The 9,650-nt window shown below is 40.3% G+C and overlaps 1 non-coding gene across 1 annotated transcript; it reads right to left on the bottom strand.

Annotated features, from left to right (window-relative positions):
* Positions 1-1,107: 1,107 nt before the first annotated feature.
* On the bottom strand, positions 1,108-1,179 carry Trnaq-uug (transfer RNA glutamine (anticodon UUG)). The gene has a single exon. It is a non-coding gene; the product is annotated as a tRNA-Gln (tRNA).
* Positions 1,180-9,650: the final 8,471 nt, after the last annotated feature.

Here is a 9,650-nt window from a genome sequence, read left to right as displayed (position 1 = left end):
GACAGAGAGAGAGCTGATTTCACATTTATCATATTGGTACCATATGGATTACTCAGTGTGTCTTTCGAGAAGAAGTGCAGTGTTATATCAAGACTGAAATACCTTGGTTCCAGATAAAAACACCAAACACAAAACAAGGAACTGTTTACCAACAAGAAGACTTTGACGAAATGTCGAAGTGCGTAGAACAGCGAAAGTACTGACTGTTCTGCTGATGGCGGAAAATCGAAACGTGTGGCTTTAAATAAAGCTCTTTATAGTAACTGGATGCAGTACTGTTTTTTACTATCTCGTAGAAGAATCCATAGAAATAAATATTTACCGAATATATCTGAATATGTGAGCCTGAACGCAGCCCTAATAATTTACAAATTTTTCACAAAGTAAAAAATTTAACTTTACTTTGATAGCGAGTAAAACAACACAATAGCTCATTTGTCTGTTACACAATCACGAAAGATAGACGACGTCATATTTTATTGTACTTTTATCGTAAATTATGACAAAAAAGAAACTCGAGGCAAATAAATGAAGGCATAACACAAAAATTCACACTTACGTTCTGTTAATTCCAGGCTTTTTGCATTTTTTAATACTCACAATTACATGCTGTCCGCAAGTAAAAATTCTGACTATGCCGAGATTCTCTCTCTCTCTCTCTCTCTCTCTCTCTCTCCTCTCCTCTCCTCTCCTCTCTCTTTTTTCCGGACTTTCTAACCACTTTCTCTATATGGAAATATGATTTAGAAAATCCATTTTGTACTTCGAATGAGGCGCAGTCTTACTTTGTGCTGAAATACGGTAGAGTCTATACCACTGGAATTCGACTATGTTAGTTTTACCTAAATAGACTCGTAAACAACTCGTATCAGTTAAGTGCAGTCCTTATTTCATGTCCAGTGTATCTTCTCTTTGTTTGTGGTCAAGGGAGAGTTCTTTTCTAAATCATTTTTCTGTATAGGGAAAGTTGTTAACCTTCCGCAAGCGAATTTCGTACGGTTAGTAAACAGTATTGATTTTTCTGTAAGTAACTAGCGAAATGATCTTTTCGGGTTATACACTATACACAGCAAGCCTCCGAAGGCGAATACACTCGAAAAAAATATTAGGTCCCACCGAGATTTGAACTCGGATCGCTGGATTCAAAGTCCAGAGTGCTAACCATTACACCATGGGACCTCGTGCTGCACTGCGCTTCGTAGAAGGCACACACCTATGAGTAATAAAGTGGGGCAGAATTAAGGAGACGTTCGATGCAAGACACCAGCCACAAGAATCAATTTAAGATTGAAATAGTTACCTCAGAACTGTTCAGGCTTATACGAGAATCATATTCGCATCTACGAATGTGGCTAAACTTCGGCTGTGCTATGTGTTGATGAAAAATGAAAATCTGTGCCAGGCAAATGTAAATGAGAATCTCCTATTTCAGAGAGCTGTTGATATATGCTTGCTTGTCTGAACAACACGCCCTCTGACCTGCTACACCTTAAAAAAAGAGAATAAAAAATTGATAAGTACATTACAACACCTCAAACACTATAATTTAATAAAATCCCCCGGGACAGTAGGCCTCATTCAGTTCTCAATAACCGACAACGACGAAGTTATAAGTGCTATCGACAGGAAATCTCAAATTGATTCCCAAACTGATTCTATAATTCTAGCTTTCCAGAAGTCTGTTGACACCATCCCTCACAAATGGCTTCTAATCAAATTGTCAGCATATAGAGCATCGTCTCCGTTGTGCGGCTGGATCTGAATTTCCTGTCAGAAAGGTCACAGTTCGTAATAACTGACGGGAAGTCCTCGAGTAAAACAGACGTGATATCTGGCGATTCTCGAGGAGGTGTTACAGGCTCTCTGCTGTTCTTAATCGCTTCTATATAAACGATTTAGAAGACAACCTGAGTAGCCCTGTTAGATTCTGTGTGGATGAAGCCTTCGTTTTCCGTCTATTAAAGTCATCAGAAGGTCAAAACCAATTGCCAAATGACTTAGGCAAAAATCTGTATGGTGCGCAAAGTGACTATTGACTCTAAAAAACAGTGTGAGGTCTTCGAATTGAGTAATAAAAGGAATCTGTTAAAATTCGGGTGTACGATCAATCACACAATTGTAAAGGCTGTCAATTCAAATAAATACTTAGGGATTACATTACGAACACATATCCTGTAAACTGACTGTTTCCACACCACTTCGATAAAAGAATCGTTCAAACGATCTATGTAACGTGCAACTAACGAGAACAACTTACATTGAAACGATCACATATAAACTGCGTTTGGGATGGCGATCCAAAGACTATGTTTTGTTGGCAGAACACGTAGAAGACGCAACAGAGCGACTACAGTGAGAGCCGTACGAAGGTAATACTACTGTGGTAATACTGCGTCCTTGACAGAATTTCCCACAGCTGCGCCCCCATCCCTTATCCAGACCTTTCACAACTATCTTCCCGCAATTTTTTCTACGCAGATTTAGCACGTTTTATGACTGCTAAAACTGCGTTTACAAGATGCTGCATTATATGGAACTGTCGTAAATATAATTTAAACTACTTCAATGTGAAGTTTGAACTTGCTCTTTAACTTAACAGCCCCCCCCCCCCCCCTCCCCCTCTTCGCCCACAACATCCTCATCATCCCCGAAAAAACATAAAATTTATTTTGGGAAAGTTTTTTGATGCAAGTTGTTAAACAATTAACTATTTAGTAAACAGTTTTCATGAAGGTAAAAAAATAAGTAAAATATATTTTTGTAACTAACACGGTTGAATTGATTACTAAACTAAACAACAAAAAATCTTTTTAGTACTAGGTGACTTCAACATATAGCTTAGAATCTCTTCCTTAAAGCTCTTCTAGTAATGCAGTCAACGATGGAAAATTAGATAGAAAAATCGTTTAGTGGCCAACTTTTGTATAGTGTAATGGGGAGAGTCATGAACAACATACTAAAAATACCGACCGGTGGAGAATGAGCGTGGAACTGGAGGGGCGTTTGGAAGTCACAATTTTTAGATTTTTCCTCAGTCTCTCGAAAACCGTAGTTTCTGACGAAAATGTTTGCCTGTACAAAACTAAATTACATAAAATTCCCTACAAAACGTGCCTGTTCATTTGTTTCCTCTAGAATTTTTAGTTTCCATGTAGGCAATGGAATAGAAACAGATTTTTATAAATAGTGTTCTAATGGTATAAAATTGATGTTTATTGTTAAATTAAGTGCGTTAAGATCATATATTAAATGTTCGTTCCACATATAAGTGCACTAGAACCGTATGAGGTGATAAATTAGATTCTAGGGGTGCAGCAGGGTGAAGAGGCAGTAGTGGGGTTTCGGAGCGTGAGGAAAGGTAGTCGTCAGTTAATGAACTGAAGGTAACTCCAGTATATAAACATGAACTGAATGAAGTTATTTCGTTTACTTGTGCAAGAGAACTGGACAGCAAAGCCGCCGCGGTGGTCTCGCGGTTCTAGGTGCGCAGTGCGGAACCGTGCGACTGCTACGGTCGCAGGTTCGAATCCTGCCTCGGGCATGGATGTGTGAAATGTCCTTCCGTACAGGGTGACTAAAAATGGTTCAGATGGCTCTGAGCACTATGGGACTTAACTTCTGCGGTCATCAGTCCCCTGGAACTTAGAACTACTCAAACCTAACTAACCTAAGGCCATCACACACATCCGTGCCCGAGGCAGGATTCGATCCTGCGACCATAGCGATCGCGCGGCTCCAGACTAAAGCCCCTAGAACGGCATGGCCAGGGTGACTAAGAATCAGTGTCCCTCTCGTATTATAGAACAATGTGCAGAGATTTACGTAGGTTTTGTCCAAACGCATTTCGCGGGTTAGTGTTATTAGTAATTCATATCTGTATTCCATGTGGCGTTCACGAAAAAATAAATAAATAAACAGCCTTGGGTACGTTTGCACCGTTTCGCCAGTGATTCGCTAAAGGGTCGTGAAACACCCTGTACAGCTTTTTGTGGCATAATGCAGTAAGGAGAATGGGGAATTGCCTGCACGCTCTTTATTTTGTAGATCTATGAAGGAGGGAAGTGTATGATCACAATCCGGAGACCTATCTTTCTCACACTTCTAACCTCTACCCTCACCTTTCCACCATGTTGTAACACCAGTACACAATTTATCTCCTAATACGGTTCTACCGCGCTTAAATGTGAACACACAAATTTAATATTTGTTATTTACGAATTTCATTTAGCAATAAACATCAACACTATACCATCAAAGCGCTATTTTCAATAATTTACAATTATTCCATCCCCTGGAACGTGCAGACTATTAGACCTCGAGAAAAACGACTAGGATTTTGTTGTTGTTGTAGGAAATTAAATGTATTTCAATTTTATAGATCTTCGCTAGAAGCCGCAGTTTTCGAGATATTCAAGAAAAAAGTACTTGAGCACAATATGCTCACCCCCCTCGCTCACGGTCACACCCCACCGATGAAGATTTTTGGTATCTTGTTCTTGACACTTTCCTTCCCCCCCCCCCCCCCCCCCCCTACCACTGTACAAAAATTTACGACTACACGATTCTTTTTCCTCCAGTAGACTTTTTGATCTGTGATGATTGGGCTATATTGCTAATTTTGAAATTGCGCCATCAAGAAAGATACCTTTAGCTACAGTATTTTTGACTGACAACATTGCCGAATTAGAGAGTCGTTCTTGACTCATAGTCGACCTAAAATAATTCTTCATTAGGTTGAGTTTTGAAAACTTTTTTACGTAACGCTACCGAAACACACAAAGTTAAGAATAATCTTTTCGCCGAAATGAGGCTGGGAACAAATTCGGAAAATCATATTCAGCAACGAACTGTAAGACTCGTAAAGATCTCCAACCAAGACAGTCTTGCTTTGTAACTTTACCAGCATGCAGAAATGTTCCTAGACGTAGAATTTTTGCCAGATACCATCTTCAGAAATCTCATCATAATTGTCAACCAAGTTTTTACATTAAGGCAAGTAGCGTTTCCGAGGTTTTTAATCAGATTACTGAGCTGTAAACCAGCACAACGATATACGTTCCATGATTTTGCAACGTCTACCGATTTCTTGTAGAAAGCTGTCCCTCGTCCCTGTGCTTTGAAACTGCCCTCCTCCTTCCTTTCTGGTGAAAGTCAACGTGTCGTCTACAGCCTCCTCTCCAAGCATCATTTTTCGGGTTCAGATAAATATGTATTACTAAGGACAAAATATGTACATATAATATGGACTTCAAAATATAAAATATGGAAAAATATGGAGACAAAAAATTACTATTTTCAAATAAACCACACTTTGTTATACCAAAAACAAACAATTTTATGCTTCTTCATTCTCAATGACATTATTTGTATTGTTGCAATGTACGATCACATGTTTTTTTTAAAATTTTCAGAACAAAAACTATTTCTTTCTGCATGGAACAACGCTTTATACTGAATGAAGGATATTTCGGGGTCGCAGGATATGATTGGAGCAAACTTAAATTTGCATAATTCATAGCACAATTAAAGAGCTTTGCTGATGTTTGGTGGTTACATTTAGGAAGTTCTTCGCACGCCAACAGAAAAGATTTCTTCCATTTATCTTCAAATAGTCGCCCAGTTACTACGTGGGTTGACTGAAAAGTAATGCCTCCATCTTCGTAACTCTTCAATAGTTGGCAGCATTGGTATGCGGCAGGTACTAGCTTGTTCCGTAGCCTCTTCTCTACAGCTGCAGCTGGCGGGAAGCCTTAGCACCGAACGGTTGTGTTGTTACAGTGTAAAGTATGGAACCGTGCGCAGACGGTCGGCCAATGCGAATTGAGCAACGTGCAGTCACTGAATTCTTGAAAGCAGACGGTATCACCAAATCACCAAAAAAAGAGATTCATCAGAAAATGAAAGCAGTTTATGGTGATCGTGTTGATGTGATTACTGTGCGTCGTTGGGCGAGTACGTTGAGGTGGGAACTTCTGACCTGCGTGACAAACAAAGAGTTGGACGTCATGTGACAGCAACCACCGCGTTTCACAAGTAAAATGTTGACAGGTTGATTCAGGACGATCGTTCACTCAGAGAGAAATTGCAAGCACAATCGGCATTTCACAAGAACGTGTGAGTCACATTATTGCTTTGTTTGGCTATCGCAAGATCTTTGCGCGATGGGTACCCCGTATACTGGCTCCTGAAACGAAAGTGCACAGTCTTGAAATTTGCCAGGAACTCCTCTCGCGTTACGAGAATGAAGATGACGCCTTTCTCCATTCAACTGTGGCAGGAGAGGAAACGTGGGTACAACATTATGACCCGGAGACGAAACGTCAGTCTATGGAATATCGACACAAAGACTCGCCCCAGAAACAGAAATTCAAGACGCAGCCCTCAACTGGAAAAATCATGGCCACAGTGTTCTGGGATGCAGATGGTGTTATCCATGTTGCCTTGATCTTAGAACGACAATAAATTCATAGCGTTACATCACAACGCTGCGAACTCTGAAACGACGGCTAACAAGGGTCCGAAAGGAATGCAATGCAAAACAGTAGTTTACCATATGTACTCAAAGACTGGTTTGTGAAATCTTCAGTATATTTTTGCAGTTTGAAACATAACGGTTGCTTATACTTGGGCATTTTCATGTATATTTAACGAACCACGTGCACACAGATAGAGACGCAACTTTTATGCTTGAGAGAACGTAGACGCGTAAATAACACAATGGCGCGTAACGGCAAACCTCTCCGGTATGAACAGTGAATGATCCGGACGTGAAGTTATACATACGGTTAGCGTACTACTTGTGGAGGTGCGCGTCAGACGTCGTGCGGTGAACGAAACACACGAGTATTACAAAGAAGAAACTTCTAATGCAGCAGCTATATTGTTCACATCGCTGGCATCAACTAGCCCGCTTGATAGTACGGCCTAATTGTTTTGCGTTCCACGCGAAAGACACTCGAATTACGAAACAAAAAACGTGAAGGAATAGAACTCATTTAACATATCTACTGGTAGATTCACGGACGTCGAGGGTACCGACAGTCTTTGCCATCGAAAGAAATTGCATTTTAGCTGCCTTCATTTAATATCATGTTCATTACTACAAAGAAGAACCACATTCGATAATATCGTGTTTATAAATGTGCGTTCACTACAGGAGATGACTGGTAGGGAAAGGTATGTTGACAGCAGTGGACAACAAGTCAAAAACTGTTCCCCTTCGTCACCACTCCGAAAACATCATTCAATGCTTCATCCCATAAAGAAAATGTACTTCTTTCCCTCATCCCTTAATCCCCGGGAAACATCACTAAAAGGCTGGCAGCCTCTCTGAAAGACTAGGCTGCTTCAGGTGGCGCCATTTGTGCTTTCGGTTCGTCCATTCCGAGGCCAGAAATCGCATCTTGAAGTGTCTTTTAATGAATTTTTTAATGCTGTTACGCCTTAAAAATATCTGTTTTATATAACGTAGCCTTGAAAACATGGATTTATGCAATTTTGGTATAAAATGTGGACTAAAATCTGAAATATGGAAAATAATGGGATAAACTTTGAAACATGCAAAAATAAAAAAAGGAAAAATATGAAAAATGAAAGTTACAATTTCAGACTCCAAATGTCACGATTTGTGAGGAAACTGCAAAAAGAATGAAAATTTCTTAAAACGGAAATATGTATTTGCATATTAATCCAGAGTCCAGTCATTTTCTTTACGGTCGCAGGTTCGCGCGACTGCTACGTTCAAATGGCTCTGAGCACTATGGGACTCAACATCTTGGGTCATAAGTCCCCTAGAACTTAGAACTACTTAAACCTAACTAACCTAAGGACATCACACACACCCACGCCCGAGGCAGGATCCGAACCTGCGACCGTAGCAGCCCCGCGGTTCCGGACTGCAGCGCCAGAACCGCACGGCCACCGTGGCCGACTGCGACTGCTACGGTCGCAGGTTCGAATCCTGGCTCGGGCATGGATGTGTGTGATGTTCTTAGGTTAGTTAGGTTTAAGTCGGTCTACGTTCTAGGGGACTGATGACCTCAGATATTAAGTCTCATAGTGCTGAGAGCCATCAGAGCCATTTGAACCATTTGATGTGCGTGTCCGGACTATTAGAGATTGATCAAGTGCTCTCTTAGTATGGCATCGTATTTAGATCACAGTCTAATCAGCCTTGATGCTCTCTGTGGTCGCGGACGCAAGAGTTTGTCCAGCGAAAAACATAGTGACGTACAGTAGTCATTTAAAAATGTCTCTCTATTTCCTTTTTCTCTTTCAAATGCTGTCTAGGAAACAAGATCAATTGTTCTGACGGCAATTAGACTTGGTCTTAATTGTTTTCTGAAGGTCATGGTTGTAACCTTAGGAATAAGTTTCCACCAAGCTTGCAAATAAGCAAGAAATTTAAATATATTGTTCAAACTACTGGGTGATCAAAAAGTCAGTCTACATTTGAAAACTGAATAAATCACGGAATAATGTACATAGAGAGGTACAAATTGACACACATGCTTGGAATGACATGGGGTTTTATTGGAACCCAAAAATACATCCGTTCAAACAATGTCTGGCAAATGACGCTTCATCTGATCAGAATAGTAATAATTAGCATAACAAAGTAAGACAAAGCAAAGATGATGTTCCTTACAGGAAATGCTCAATATGTTCACCATCATTCCTCAACAATAGCTATAGTCGAGGGATAATGTTGTGAACAGCACTGTAAAGCTTGTCCGTATTTATTGTGAGGCATTGGCATCGGATGCTGTCTTTCAGCATCCATAAAGATGTCGGTCGATCACAATACACTTGCGACTTCAGGTAACCCCAAAGCCAATAATCGCACGGACTGAGGTCTGCGGACCTGGGAGGCCAAGCATGACGAAAGTGGCGACTGAGCACACGATCATCACCAAACGACGCGCACAAGAGATCTTTCACGCGTCTAGCAATATGGGGTGGAGCGCCATCCTGCATAAACATCGTACGTTCCAGCAGGTGTTTATAAGCCAGGCTGGGGATGATGCGATTCTGTAACATATCGGCGTACCTCTCACCCGTCACGGTAGCATTTTTGCTGTCCAGCGCCATCTGTCGGACAATTTGTGATCTTTTTTTTTGTTCTAATAAAACCCTATGTTATTCCAAGCATTTGTGTCAATTTTTACCTCTCTATCTACATTATTCCGTGTTTTATTAAGTTTTCAAATTTATACAGACTTTTTGATCACCCGGTATTTGCCTCGTTTCAAACTTTCGTTTGTGCTGAGGAGCCTGCAGCAAACACTCTACAAACTTTTGCTCTTTGTTGAGTATGCCATTCAACTTTCCAGAATTTTCTCAGCATTTGGGTGACTGATAAAGATCCAGTCAGATGTCAGTAGTCGGTTAGTAGCTTTTGTTTTATCCTTCTCTAGTTGTGTGTTAATAGAAACAAATGGTCCATCTTTGTTTCGAAATGCCTCACTCCTTATTTAATTAACACTTAGATTTTATTTAACAGGGAATTTCCACTGAGAGATGCCAGGTAACTGAACATTACAACTACTTTCAGTGTTTTCTTCTTCATTTTCTCCCTCTTTATCTGGTGTGCTGCCTTCCAATCTATTTTCATTTACATTACAATTGTCTACAAAATTTTCTATACTTTT

The sequence above is a fragment of the Schistocerca gregaria genome, chromosome X, assembly GCF_023897955.1.
Source record: "Schistocerca gregaria isolate iqSchGreg1 chromosome X, iqSchGreg1.2, whole genome shotgun sequence".
In the NCBI taxonomy this organism is placed as follows: domain Eukaryota; kingdom Metazoa; phylum Arthropoda; class Insecta; order Orthoptera; family Acrididae; genus Schistocerca; species Schistocerca gregaria.
The sequence above is the reverse complement of the archived record's forward strand: the minus strand, read 5'-3'. Positions and strand labels throughout refer to the sequence as shown.